General features: G+C 44.8%; 1 long non-coding RNA gene across 1 annotated transcript; it reads right to left on the reverse strand.

The window, feature by feature from the left end:
* Positions 1 to 377: 377 nt before the first annotated feature.
* On the reverse strand, positions 378 to 14518 carry LOC311578446. The gene is made up of 5 exons (XR_014772875.1): positions 12501 to 14518; positions 7744 to 8005; positions 7395 to 7614; positions 3591 to 3838; positions 378 to 835 (listed from the first exon to the last, which is right to left on the reverse strand). It is a non-coding gene; the product is annotated as an uncharacterized lncRNA (long non-coding RNA).
* Between the last annotated feature and the right edge of the window lie 236 nt (positions 14519 to 14754).

Below are 14754 nucleotides of genomic sequence, written 5' to 3' on the forward strand. Positions count from 1 at the left end.
TAAAGGAGTGTCTGTATTCCAGCTGTATTACCCAGACTAGAAGGTCTTTGGATGTGATCTCTTGCCAGAACAGCCATGGTATGAATTACAATTCCCCTACACCCTCCACCTAGATGAAGAGCTACAGGTAATTAATGACTGTTGAGAGAGGGGGACTTAGTCTTCCCCAAGGATGAGAGTCCTCATACGTGATCTAATCTCAAGTGGTCAGCCCTAAACATATACATATATGCACTACTAAATGAACTCAGCAGGTTGTACTTAAATATTTATCCATTCATATATATTCACACATATAAATTATATATGATATATATATATGTATATATCTCAAATAAAGAAAAAGATGCCATGATTTTGCAAAGGAGAAGGGACGGGCATGAGACGGATTGGAGGGAGGAGACAGAGGGAGAAAATGATGCCAATACAGGACACATATAGGAAACATTTTTAAATTATTTTAAAAACAAACCATAAAAGTATTGGAAAGGGGACTCGATTCAGCACCACTTTTTGTCAGGTGATGGTGGGTGAGCCCTGAAGCTCCCTGATGCTCTAACAGCTCTGCCTTAGTCCCTAGGATGCAGGCTTCCTGCCATCAGCGGCCCACCTGAGAGTTTATTGCTGGCTGTCAAATCTCTTCTGGTCCCGTCCATCTGATGCTTCTCCAAGGCACACGCTCCTCCCCATTTCTTTGAGTCCTTACCCCACATTCTCTTCTTGTCTCCTCAGCCATCCCAGGCCCCGGGCAGGGGCGGGAGTGAATGGAGATGCGCACACTGCTTCTTCCGTCTCCTGCTTGGAAATCTTCCGTGTTGCCGGGCTCACCTTTAACCTGGTAGAACAAATCACAGATCCACATCTAACTTCAAGGGGTCACACAAACTCAGCGAGAAGCCTCATATGTCTCATGTGTTACACCCCTCACCTCTGGGCAAAAGACCAGCAAGCACACCCCTCTCAGCTGGAGCACTTGCAGCTGAGCACACCCCACTCCATGCTGGTTTTGGTGCTAGGAAGCTCAAAGTAAAGTTTTTTTTCCCCCCTTCAAAATAAATGATCGTGTGGCACGAAGATTATGCATTAACCTTGTGGCTTAAATTGAACTTAATTTTATGCACCCCCCCCCAATTCATCCAGTTTCTTTATTTTAAAACTCCATTGTGTTGTTAGCTCTCCGAGATGGATAGGGGAGGGGCCTCCTGAGGGTGCACCCAGTAGCGGGGAGCTTTTGGCATGTGATGGCTGTCGAGAAAGGGAGAGTTGGCTTTCTTCAGCAGTGTGACGTGTGGTGGGTTGCCCTTGTTCCAATGCATGACCCTGCAGGCCCCTGTACATATGGGCAGAAGCACCTGGGCTCAGTGATCATGTAGGTAAAGAAAGAGAAGCCATGCGGTTGGGAGGGACCCAGGAGGAGTTGGATCAAAACACATTGTATCCATGTATGAAGCCACAAAGACTGTATCACTTTTAAAAATTTCAATCAAGGAAACCTTATTCAAAAAACTCGGTTGCACATTTTGTGTATGCCACCCCAGTCATGTTCTGGATGAGTCAGGTATAAATAAATGTGTTCATACATTTGTTTTACACCTCCATATAATATGTTTGGTCTTTGTCTCTCATGTACGCTGAGCATTGCCTCCAGGCTGTCTTCTAGTTAAATGCACAATGTTCCAATTGACCTTTGTTATTGTCCCCTCTCATAATCCCTTTTATTTAAAGTCCTCTTTCCACTAATGTTTTAATCATGGGGAGTCTCTCTCTCTCTCTCTCTCTCTCTCTCTCTCTCTCTCTCTCTCTCTCTCACACACACACACACACACACACCACACACACACACACACACCACACATACACACCCCACACACACCACACACACACACACACACACACACCACATACCACACACACACACACACACACCCCACACACCACACACACACACACCCAGCGGCCTCCCCTCCCTCACTCTATCCTACTGATTGCCTCACCATGCTTGTTGGTGTCTGTGCCATGTGGGTCACTCCGAATGTTCCATTCTGCCTGTTCTCCTGTCAGGCTCTTTCCTCATCAAGGCGCTCCCCTTTTGTGTTGTTTTGTTTTATTGTTTTACTAGGCAGGTTTTCTCTGTGTAGTCTTCACTGTCCTGGAACTCTCTCCTTAGACCAGGCTGGTCTCAAATGCAGAGATTCTCCTGCCTCTGTCTCCAGAGTGGCAGGATTAAAGGCCTGTGCCACCATCACCCAGTGGGGTGCTCCCTTCAACTCTACCCTTGTAGGAATTCTGTGTACTTGTTAAGCCTGGCCTCATCAGCCAATGAAATGGAAGTATCCTTATCTTCTATTCTCACATTAGAACTAACTAACTCTGCCCATCCTTTTATTTTCCCATGCACTGAGACTGAACCCGGGACTTTACATGTATGAGACAAACACTTAGCCACTGGACTGTTCTATGCTTCCAGCCTCAACATGACACATTTTCTGTATACTGATCTGGGAGCAGGGAGTGCTCCCTGCATGTGGAGGCCAGAGGATGTCAGTACCACTCTGTTGCTCTCCCTCTTATCCCCTTGCAGCAAGGTCTCCCACAACTTGGAGCTAGGCTGGCAGCCAGCAAAGTGCCCATAATAACAGGCAGACATTATTTTGGCAACGTATTTCTGAGAGAAGGTGCCTTAGTGCTCCGTTGCTGTGAAGAGACGCCATCACCACAGCAACTCTTACGACAGAAAGCATTTAGCTGGGGCTGGCTTACAGTTTCAGAGGCGGAGTCTATTATCATCAAGGCAGGAAGCATGGCGGCAGAGAGCATGGTGCTGGGGAAGGAGCTGAGAGTTTACATCCAGATCTGCTGGCAGCAGGAAGAGACAACCCATTCATTGGGCCTGGGTTGGGCTTTTAAAACCTCAAAACCCATTCTGCAGTGACACACTTCCTCCAGCAAGGCCACACCTACTCTAACAAGGCCACGCCTCCTAATCTCTCTTAAGTAGGGCCACCCCCTAATGACTAACCATTCAAATATATGAGCCTATGCGGGGGAGGAGGGGGCATTCTTAGTCAAATCACCACAAGAGGGATTTCGCATTATTTAAGAAGCTCAATTTTTCAGTTATTCAGAATCCTTGTTCCTCAACTAGGCACTGAGTTCTCAGGGTCAAGTGTACATCTAAGAGCAGTGAAAGAGACAAAACCTGTACCTGCATGGCGACAGAGCTCTAACCGTAGTAAAGGCTCACTGATGAGTGAGTGGATAAACAAACTGTGGTGCATCCATAGCACAGGACTTTATTCAGCCATAGAAACGAAGTGCGATGTACACCACAACATGGATGGGCCTTGAAAACGAGCTAAGTGAAAGATGCTTGTCACACTGGACCACATACTGTATTATTCCCATTTTATAAAATGTCCAGTATATGCAAATCCACAGAGTCAGAAGGTAACTTAGTAGTTGCCTGGTGCTCAGAAGACAAGGAGTGGGCATGCAGTTTCTTTATGGAGGGGTGAAAACATTACAAAAACAGTAACAACAGCAACACATAATATTTTAGGTAAACTATTTCTGCTGGGCCACATTCTTACCTGTTCTTCGTCCAAGGAGGCCCTCAGGTGACAGATTAGCCATAGTTAACATTTTTCTCCAGGCTTTTCAGTGGTAGAAGCCAAGGAACTTCTTCAACAGCGGTGAGGACACTGTGAACTGAACATGCGTCTTCTTCCCAGTTCTGAAGGTTCTGCTATACAGTGACGTGCCAGTCAACTGCTAAGAAGGGTGACGTGATATGAAACAACACCAGGACGCAGAGGGGGTATAGGTTCTGTTTTTCAAACTGAGAAATGTATTAATAAAATGAGGATCAAAGAAATCCCTTTGTTTATAACATTTGTCAACACCTGTGGCCTAAATGCTCACACTCTGGTTGATTTCAAGCATAAATAAATAAGAGCAATAAGAACCAGTAAGATTACACTTAAAAAAAAAAAAGAAATATAGAGATTCATGGGGGAAAACCCTCAAGGCTATATGACAATAGATTAGCAAAAAATATGTGCGTTAATTAGTGGTTAAGAATATTACATAGCTTAACCACAAACTTCTACTTGACTTGTACGTTTTCCAACACTTGGGCGTATTTTCTAATGTTTTTGTAATGTGCATAGGTCATTTATGCAATTAAAATGTTTTAGTTATGATTGTGTGCATGTGCACGAAGCAGGGTGGGGGGAACCAGGGCATGAATGACATGGTGCACGCATAGATCTCAGAGGCCAGCTTTGTGTTTGTTGTTTCCTTTCACCTTTATGCAGTTCCAAGGACTGAACTCCGCTTGTCACAGTTGCCTAGCAGTGCTTTTTCCTGTCGAGACATCTTACCATCCCATTCATGCAGAAAAAAAGTTTTTTTTCAATTTTTAAAAATTTATTATAATTTATTCAGATCACATCCTGATTGTTATCCTCTCACTTGTATCTTCCTGTTCCCACCCTCCCTCCTGCCTCCCTCTTCTGCCGTATTCTTCTCCCCTAGACCTCTGACAAAGGGGACCTCCTCCCCCACTGCATTACCACAGCCTATCAGGTCTCATCCTGATAGCCTGTTTCTCCTTCCTCTGTGTGCCCACAGGGCCTCCCCACTAAGGGGAAGAGATCAAATTGGAGGTACCAGAGTTCATGTCAGAAGCAGTCCCTGCTCTCCTCACAACCATGGAGAATGAGCTTTCCATTGGCTAGATCTGAACAGGGGGTCTAGGTTTACTGTATGCATTGTCCTTGGTTGGTGCTACAGTTTGTGCAGACCCCCTGGGTCCAGATCCGCAGGCCTTGATGGTCTCCTTGTGAGACTCCTGAACCCTCTGGGTCCTTCCATCCCCCCACTCTTCCATACCACTCTCAGCGCTCCAGAATCCTAGCATCTGTCCCCATCCCCCGCTGGGTGGAGTCTCTCAGAGGACATCTATGTTGGGCTAATATCCACTTATAGTGAGTATATACCATGTGCCTTTCTGGGTCTGGCAAAAGGAACTATCCAAATATTAAAAAGCAACGGCGGCACCCACAATTGTAGTAGGAAAGTTGGCCTATCCCCAGAGGCCCCCAGCAATCCTGTTGGATGTCTGGGGCTGAGTGAGCCTGTTCCTCACGTGTCCTGTGGGTTTGTGGCTCCTGCGTGCACCTGGCTTTACAACCTGGTGGCAGTTAGAATCTCAGAATGGCTTGCAAATGAGAGCACACAGGAAGAAGTTCAGAGCAAATCTGCTGTGGCCTCCTGGGAGAGGGGAAATCTAAGCAGCATGTGTACAGATCTCTTCAGAGATGATTAATTATACCTGAGGGGACTGCTGACGATAGGCGGGACTCCGGCGGTATTTACCTGTATTGTTATCCATCTTATTCACAGCAACCTTTGTAACTGGTGAAAGCTTTGTCTCCTCAATCTCCCAGAAAAGACAGCAGCAGCTGTTCACATTGTTAGTGAGGAGAAGTTGGGGGTCCAGTGACCCATTCAGGGAGTATACAGAAAGAGCCAACCTATGCTTAGGATGCTGGACTTGGAGGCCCTGCCCATCCTTTTCTGAGCTGCTACAGAGTGTGCAGGCGACCCCAGAGCACAAGACCCCCATCCCTCTGAACATACTAGAAAACTCAAGTTGGAAGTATTTTCTCCAGAGCTTTTCTTTCCAGAAACGCTCAGCACTGGCTCCTACAGTCTATTCCTGTGTCCTCAGCAGGCACACAAATCCATGATTTGCTGTCACCGCTGGGCTGGCTCCAAGATGAGGTTAGTGGTCGGGAGAGGCATGGTATAGTCTCTTTTTCTTATGTGGTGTTGTACCTTCCCGTGATGTTGTGTGACTTTTTCCTAGGGAGGCACAAATAAATATCGATACATCTCAGCCAGGGTACAAATGACAGACTAAATATGCAATTCCACCCAGCTCTGGCCTGATGAACCGGTGAGTTCATTACTGGTGTTGGGCTTGGCTGAGGAGTTTCTTACAGATGCATGGATGGCTCAAAGACAACTGCATCACTATAAACCCCCGCCCCCCCCCACACACACACAGCATGGGTGCAGATCCGAAAGCCGCATCCCACGAGCTTCCATGCAGGTGGCTCCCTGGGCTGGCAAGTCTCTGCTCTCGAGCAATTACTGCTGTTTGTATGTCCGTGGGGGAGGGACCTTGTGAAGCTTCTAAGTTTTAGTAGCTTCCTGAGACTTGTGGATTCTGTTTACTTCCTGAGTCCCAAGGAGCCTCTGTCCCTGAGAGCTTCTTTCAATTGGAAGGAAATAGGTACACAACAGGTGATGTGGCACCCCCTCCATGGGAACTTGGCTCACGTCCACTCAGTCCTGCCTCTGTATTTCTGCCTCTGGACCCTTCCTGTGTGTACTTGGCACTCTCTAACTGTCTAGGCTTTCATTGGGTGTCTATTTGTCGTATCCATCTCCTAGTTCTGAGCCGTCGCCTCATGGGTGCATCCTGTGCTTGTGGTTACCCGTCACATGCTGTCGTCAGGTCGCTGATCTAGAACTTTACACACAGTAACTCCTCTCTCTCCTTTAACAGATGGAGAAAAAGCAGAGGGAGTAAAGCTCCCAGGTAACAGAAAAGGACATTAATTAAATAACTAACCTAGGCAGTGGGCTCAAAATCTAGGCCTCTGCAAACCACCTCTCCTTGTTTGATCCTTTTTCTACTGTCTTGTGATGTCATCCTTGATATGAATTTTGGGAATCGTCTGTTTCCTGCCCTGTGCTTCCAAGGCAACTCTGCTGTCCCCTCTTATCGTCCCTTGCTTCCGAGTGGTGCTTAAATTTGCTCTGGTCCTTTTCTAAAGCACCCACTTTTTCCAACAACAGCCAAATGTATTGTCTCTTCATTATTATTTTCCTACACAACTCTTAGCTTTATCCATGGCCCCCACCTGGGCTACCATCCAGGTAGCTTTAATCATGAGGATGGTTTTAATCATTGCTTTGGCATACATGTTACCATGGCTATGTTTGTTTGAGTGATACAAAGAAAGGAGGCTGGTGCAAGGGAAAAGTAAGCTTGTGTGGCCATAACAGAGTTCATCCAGTGCAGGCATGGTGACTGTCTCTAGATCTAGAGCCCTTTGTAGGAAAAGCAGCACTCAACAATCCTAGCATCTCTAGCATACGAGCCTCAGTCCCTAAGGGGAAGTATGCATCCCACCATCTTCTTTATGGATGTCCTGATGTGGAACTACAATAGTGAGGAAATCATCTCAGATCACACACAGTGTGTGTGTGTGTGTGTGTGTGTGTGTGTGTGTGTGATGTGCATGTTGTAAAGTGTATGTCTATGTGTGCTCACATGTAGAGGCTGGAGTCAACACGGGTATCTCATCTACTGTACTCACTTTACTTTTTGAGACAGGGTCTCTCACCAAAGCTGGAGTGCCAGGGTTCCTCCTGTGTCCACTTCCCCAGTGCACACTTTGCTGTGCTGGGCCTTTTGCTTGGGTGCTGCAGGTCCAAAATCAGGCTCCTATGCTTGCATTGCAGGCTCTTTCCTGGGACGTTCCCTGGCTCCTAAGGTATGCTCTGTCATTTCTCTCAAAGCAGGACAAGTCCACTGACCTGGTGGAAAAAGGGGATAGGCCTGTTGACTTTTCTTTTTTTTTCAAGACAAGAGTTTGTGTAGCCTTGGCTGTCCTGGACTCACTTTGTAGATTAGGTTGGCCTCTAACTCACATCCATTTTGCCTACCTCTGCCTCCTTAAGTGCTGGGAGTAAAGGCGTACACCATCACTCCCAGTTTGCCTCTTGACTTTCAAAGGCGGTTCATTTTTGGATGCTTAGGTTCTTCCCAAGATGGCACTGGAAGGCATCTCCTTGGAGGAACCCATCAGAAGCCTCTCTGCTTCCCCATGGCTAGTTAGCACTGGCAGCGGCAGGTTCCTTCCTGGCAATCATAGATGCTGTCTTGGAGTGAGGTCATGGAACAGCGGGGGTGTGAGAGCAGTAGGTACTGTGGGCAAAACGACAGCTTCAGGCAACTTTCTAGACTGACGCAGCAGGGTCAGAAAAACACCCTCAGGCAAATGCACTTTCCTAAGGGAGCTGGCAGCATCCTGGAACCATGCATTGGGGTGGTCTGGTTGAGTGAGTTTTCCCTGGCAAAGCAGAGAGTTGATGTGATAACGGGTCACACCAGCCTCATGCTGTGGTTTGGAGTGACTCATCCCCTCAGCTAAGCTAACAAACTAAGGTAAATACCCCAGCTGGTTGCTCCATCATTATCTGTAGGTTGTTAACTTAGAAACTGGGCTCCCCTCTTGACATGCCCGGGCTTTGCAGAAACCCACATGTCCACTTCCGAGAAGCCTGAAGCTACTGGACCTTGACACCGTTGTTTCTCTTCCAAGATGCTTGGTTTCCTCACTTTCTCGGGCAATGTGCAGCTTGGTCCTTCCCCTCCTCTCCCACAACATTTCCTACCCTTCCGCAAAAGTCTCATTGACACATAAAAATCTGAGAATAAGTGCTTTTGTTTTACACGTTTTTTAAGTTATGCTTTTTACCTATGATTCTGATTTTTTATAGCATATGTATTGCCTGCATCTAAGGCACTGTATATTTAAGCATAGTTATACAACACACTCTATAGATTATATTTTTTTGGAGTATGATATAAATATGTTCTATATAACTATGAATTGTATGCACATATATTATTAAATTGGAATCAAGTGTCATCTCTCCTACAAACATGCCATCTTCTCCTCCGTGAAGATGACCCAGCCTCCCCAGAGTGCGGTGTTCACCCACTGTGTGGTGTATGCATTTCATCCAGTCTGAATTATTTCCCTGTGTGTCTGTCTTCTCCACTGAACTGAACACTTTCTGAATACACTGGTCATATTAACCTGACCCTCCATAGTACCCCATGCCATCTCAGCACTCTCGTCACTCGCAATGTTTGTGAAGTGACTGGAATCAGAGCACTGCCTGGCTTGTGGAGACCACAATGCATGAGCTTAAAGCAGCAGACAATTGCATCTGGGACACAAAGTAGATAGGCTCCTCCCAGACACGTGTCCATTTACCATATATCTAAGCAACTGAAGCTAGTAAGCAAGTCCCTAGCAAATGGTCCTCTCGCTGCGCCTTGACAAAGGCATCAACAGAACAATGAAGGGTGCACAGGAAGTCATGAATTTTAAGTGGGGTGTCCAGACCTAGTCGATATGGTGTTTGGCTGTTCTTCTGACAGGTCACTGATAGGGCCATCAACAACAAAGACACATGTGTAATTCATGAGTTTATTTAGTCCATATTATTTCACTTTACTGACTCCATTTCATCAAAAACACTATTGGGGGTGGTGGTGGTGTTATAATCATCCTTTCCTACACAATTTCTGTTCTATTGTCAGCAATACCACATTACATAACTTTTCCTGAATTACTAACATTCTAGATTTTTGTATAGGAAATTAATTTCAAATTGAAGGTGAATACACTAGCTAATGCATATAAATATATTAAGTGCTGTGATTTCTGCCATTAGCGGCTATAGTGACAAAAGTAGTCAGGAGTTATCTCATGCTGGGACGATGGGTGGCTGAAGTGTGGCGTGGCTGTACTGTGCTATGTCACTACTTGAATAAGCAGGAGCCACAGTGGAGAATTTCTGTGAGGGACTTTTGACAGGAGCTGTCTGTAAGGAGTCTGCACAATACATCTCATTTCTGTAAAACAAAGATGAGCACATCCTCACACATTTCTACATAGCTTATCTGTACCTTGGAAAAGTAGAAAGGACAGGTGGATTATTAACTTGGGTTTTGTTTTTGTTTTTCTTTTTTAATTCCAGGAAGAGGCCCTTAGGCAAAACAGAAGCACCAATGGGAAGAAACAGTAAATCTCAGACAGAGTTACCTCAACTGTTCAAGAGTCTGCATGCATTATATAAAGAGTAGGAAATATGGAGGTAATTCATTTACTAGACAAGTACAGCGTCCTAGACAATATTCAGAAAACCATGCTGATGTTTCATTTCATTGAGAACAAACGTGTGAACTAGAAAAGGCTGTTCTGTCCAGGTGGCTCCCTGGGGCATGCTGGCCAGCAAGGGCCGAGACTGAAAAAAATAAAACAAAATGAAAACTGAGGTGGATGTGACTAGAAGAATGACATTACAGACTAGCCTCCGACTTCTATATGCACGTGCACACACACACACACACACGCACGCACGCACGCACGTGTGCATGCATGCACAAATGCATAGAGATAAAAATTATTTGTCTGCAAGAGGCTGGAGGTTGGAGGAGGGCCTGGAGCACAGATGACATCTTGTGGACGTGAGCCCTGAACTTGTGAACTCAGCAGCCATGCTTGTCAGCACAAGATCAATCGGTCAGCATTACAGTGAGGATTTTCAGGGAGGCCCAAGAACACTGTCCCCTAACGGAGGAGCTGCGGATGGTCGACAGCTTCTGGGAGAGTGAGAGTCCGTTTTCTTTAGGGTTGTGTCTCTGATAGGTCAACCATGCTTCACGGACGACGGCACAACACCCATGATTCGATGGGCAGCACAAACTGTCGAGAGATTTTTTTTTTAAACAAGGATATGAAGTTGAGAGGGGTAGCGTGAGTGGTGGGAAGGAATTAGGACAAGAGTGGAGGTGAATATGATATTTAAAATGTGATTACTTCAGCGGAGCAACACATAAGTAGAAAAAGTGTCTACTTCATTATCTACTTATTTGTACTTCTCTTGATTTAAGATAGTGACTCACACATATATTTAACCTTAAAAAGTAAAATGTAAAAACGAATTAACTTCATTTAAAATGGAAAAGGGTTTCTTTGTATGTGTATAGGTTTTCAGAGACACAGACAAAGAGAAAGACAGGCAGTCACCATACCAGGCTCCTAACAAAGCTTCTTTCAAGATATTGGAACAAAAGAGGATGCAGGAGAGAGATGGTGGTTTCTTCACACACTTCTGTTTTTACTTGTTATAAATAGCATATAAATGGCCTTACAGAAATGACACCTCTGACCACAGTGATAGGGGAAGGTATCCTTTGAGCCACCAACATGTATAGAGCTTGAGTTTGAAATCAGTGAGTCATGTTTGGTGCTCGTGATAATGAATTGAATATGCCAACTGTTTAAATAATGGTTCATAAACAGTGCTGTCAATAAAAATAGCCTCTACTTCTCATCTTCAGAGGAAACAGGAGACTCTTGCTGACATCTTGAAACCCCATAACACAGGAGACATTGCAGTGCTGCCTGTGTCTCGGGGTGACTACACTGTGGATGCTGGAAAGTGTCTCCTCACAGAGGTATTCCCAGCCATTAAAGGGAGAGTCATGAATGACAGTAGCATAGGCAACAATTACTAATGGCTTGTAGGCATTCATGACTTCCAAATGATCAGAAATACATCATACACACACACACACACACACACACACACACACACAGAGAGAGAGAGAGAGAGAGAGAGAGAGAGAGAGAGAGAGAATCAATTAGATGCTTCTCCTAGATAGTATTTGAAACAAACCTGATTTGTAGCAAGCCTTCACATCTACCGATGCAGGCTGGTGAGATGGCTCCACAGGTAAGGGAAACTGCTTGGAAGGAGGAAACTGATTCTAATGAGTTGTCTTCTGACCTCCACATGGCTACCATGACAGACACAGACAGACAGACAGACACACACACACACACACACACACACACAACTGAATGAAAAACATTTAATAATAAATTTACCAATCGATATAAAATAGAACAAGGAGACAACTTCAATAATACTCTAGGGACCAAGCAGGATATCAACAATGCAGGAAATGCTATACCACAAAGGACCTACTCTCTTGCACAACATTTTCAGGGATCAAAGACAAATTTACGATGAACAAAGACACAAAGACACAGGAGGATGGTGAAACCGCACATTGAAAGAAAAAAAAACTGCAGAAGATAAACGTGTGTATATCAGTCTAAATGTAAATGAAGGTTAGATGACTGGTTCTAGTATTACATTAATTGTTTAGGTGGAATCTTTTTGTAGGGTTTTAAAAGTTTTTGTAGGGTTTTAAAAGGGGACACATCACTTGGAGACATATGTTGAAATATTTAGTGATAGTTTTTGTGATGTTAGTATTTGCTTCAAAATAATCAGAGGTGGGCAGACTGTAGAAAAGAAATGAAGTAAGATTGGCCCATGTATTGATAACTGCCAAGGCTGGTTGATGGGTGCATGAGAACTATCCTATTATTACCTCTAACCATTAGTTTAGATGTTTATAATAAGACACGTGTGCATGTGCATCATGTGTGTGTGCACAGTTAATACCTTTCAACAGCCTCACACAGTAGGATCCAATACAGCAACTATGTAGTTAAATGAAGCCACACCCGTGAATCTCATAAACACAAGTAGGATGAAATAATCCAGACCCAAGAATACACACCATGTCCACAGAGGCTGAAGCATCTTACCTTCCCACAGCAGAGCACACGGGGTCCAGCTTCTCCACTCTCTCAGTGTTTGTTGCTTTTGTTTCCTTAACAGGAAGTCTTCCCAGTGGGTGAGTTTTGTTCTGCACCTCTCTAATGATCAGGAATGCTGAACATCTTTGCGTCGCTCATCCGTGTTCTTTGGAGAGCCAGTCTTTCATGCCCTTTGCCCATTTTTTTAAGTGGGCTATTTTACTTGCTTGGAAACATTCTCTGTATTCGGTGTCAGATATGTGATTTGTCAATGTGTTCTCGTGTTCTGTGCATTCTTTTTGCACTCTCTACTGACAGCAGCTTTGCTAAACAGGGCTTTTTAATTTTCACGAAGTCCACTTGGTTTTTCTCTAGTTGCTGTATGTTCTGTCCCTGTCGAACCCAGCATCATGTGCTTTTGTTCCACACTTCCTTCTGAATGCTGGGTGCCTTCAGGTCTCACATTATTAACTCCCTGATTCTCCCAAGTCATTTGTTTAGGGGGAAGGAGAGGGGAGGATTCTACCCCCCCCCCCCACACACACACCTTTTGTGTATGGACATCTTATTTCCCATCACCATCTGTTCAAAAGACATTTCCTCTCCCTAATGACTAGTCTTGGTACTACCACCACTCAAAATCAACTGACCATATATGTAAGGGCTTGGTTTTTAAAATTTACAAACAGAGTTGCTCTATGACACAGCAGTTCTATTTTGGAGTATTGAATTTTTAAAAAGTGAAAGCAGAGTCTTGAAGAGATATTTGTGCACCCACACTGTGGCATTAGCCACAACAGTTAAGACACAGAGGCACCCCAAGAGTGCACCAATAGATGGATCAGTGAAGCGTGTGACAGTCACACTAAAGAATATCAGTGACCCTGCAGGCTTCTTATGTACGCCACAACCTTGAGGACATTACACTGAGTGAAACAAAGCAGTCACCAAAAGATAAGTGTACGATTCTGCTTATACAAAGTACCCAGAAACCACAGACTGTGGAATGGCGGTCACCAGAGGCTGACAGGAGAGGGGGTGGAGGAGTGCTGCTTGGGAGGCATAAAGTTTCAGTTTTGTTGTAATTGCACTAATGCCATCCAAGTTTCTATGCTCCAAGTGGAGAAACGGTAAACTTTATGTCAAATATATTTGTCACAATACTAAATTTTACAAATTTAAAATCATGTATCCTGGGGCTGGAGAGATGGTTCAGAGGTTAAGAGCATTGGCTGCTCTTCCTGAGGTCCTGAGTTCAATTCCCAGGAACCATGTGGTGGCTCACAACCATCTATAATGAAATGTGGTGCCCTCTTCTGGCTTTCAGGCACACATGCGGGCAGAACACTGTATAAATAATAAAAATTTAAAATATCATGTATCGGGGCTGGAGAGATGGCTCAGTGGTTTAGAGCGCCGCCTGCTCTTCCAAAGGTCCTGAGTTCAATTCCCAGCAACCACATGGTGGCTCACAACCATCTATAATGAGATCTGATGCCCTCTTCTGGCCTGCAGATGTACATGCAGGCAAAACACTGTATACATAATAATAAATAAATAAATCTTTAAAAAAAAATATGATGTATCCTAAGTACTTCCATTTGTGTTTAAGATGAAAATGAACCAACTGTGCTAGAGAAGAGAATAGTGGTTACCTCTGGGGAAAAGTGTGGGCAAACTTACAAAAGAGTCAGCGGTGGATGCGTGTTCAGAGGTTGATGCCCTGGTTGGCTAGTGATTGCTCAGTATTTATGATCTATGCCTTTTCTGTGAGCATATTAAGCTAAGTTAAATAATGGTGTTTTGGTTTTATTTTTTGAGACAGAGTCCTGTTATGTGGCCCAAGCTGGACCTGAAATCACAATCCCTGTGCCTTCCAGCCTCCTGAGTGTTGAGATGACAGGCATACAACAACATGCCTGCCATGTCAAAAATAAACATTAAAAAGACACTCAAAAAGAAGAGTTTACAAGCTTTTCCTTTGCAGTGCCTCATGCTGCCTTTGAAGAGCCAAAATGGGTTCTCTGGAGAGAGGGGGGGAGGGAGGGAGGGAGGGAGGGAGGGAGGGAGGGAGGGGAGCAGAGGAGAGGAGAGAGTGAGAGTACGGCTGGCTTCCTGTAAGAACAAGGTTGGGGGCTGGAGAGATGGCTCAGAGGTTAAGAGCACTAGCTACTCTTCCAAAGGTCCTGAGTTCAATTCCCAGCAACCACATGATGGCTCACAACCATCTATAATGAGATCTGGTACCCTCTTCTAGCCTGAA

Source organism: Acomys minous (assembly GCF_964271855.1).
Source record: "Acomys minous genome assembly, chromosome: 12".
Lineage (NCBI taxonomy): Eukaryota > Metazoa > Chordata > Mammalia > Rodentia > Muridae > Acomys > Acomys minous.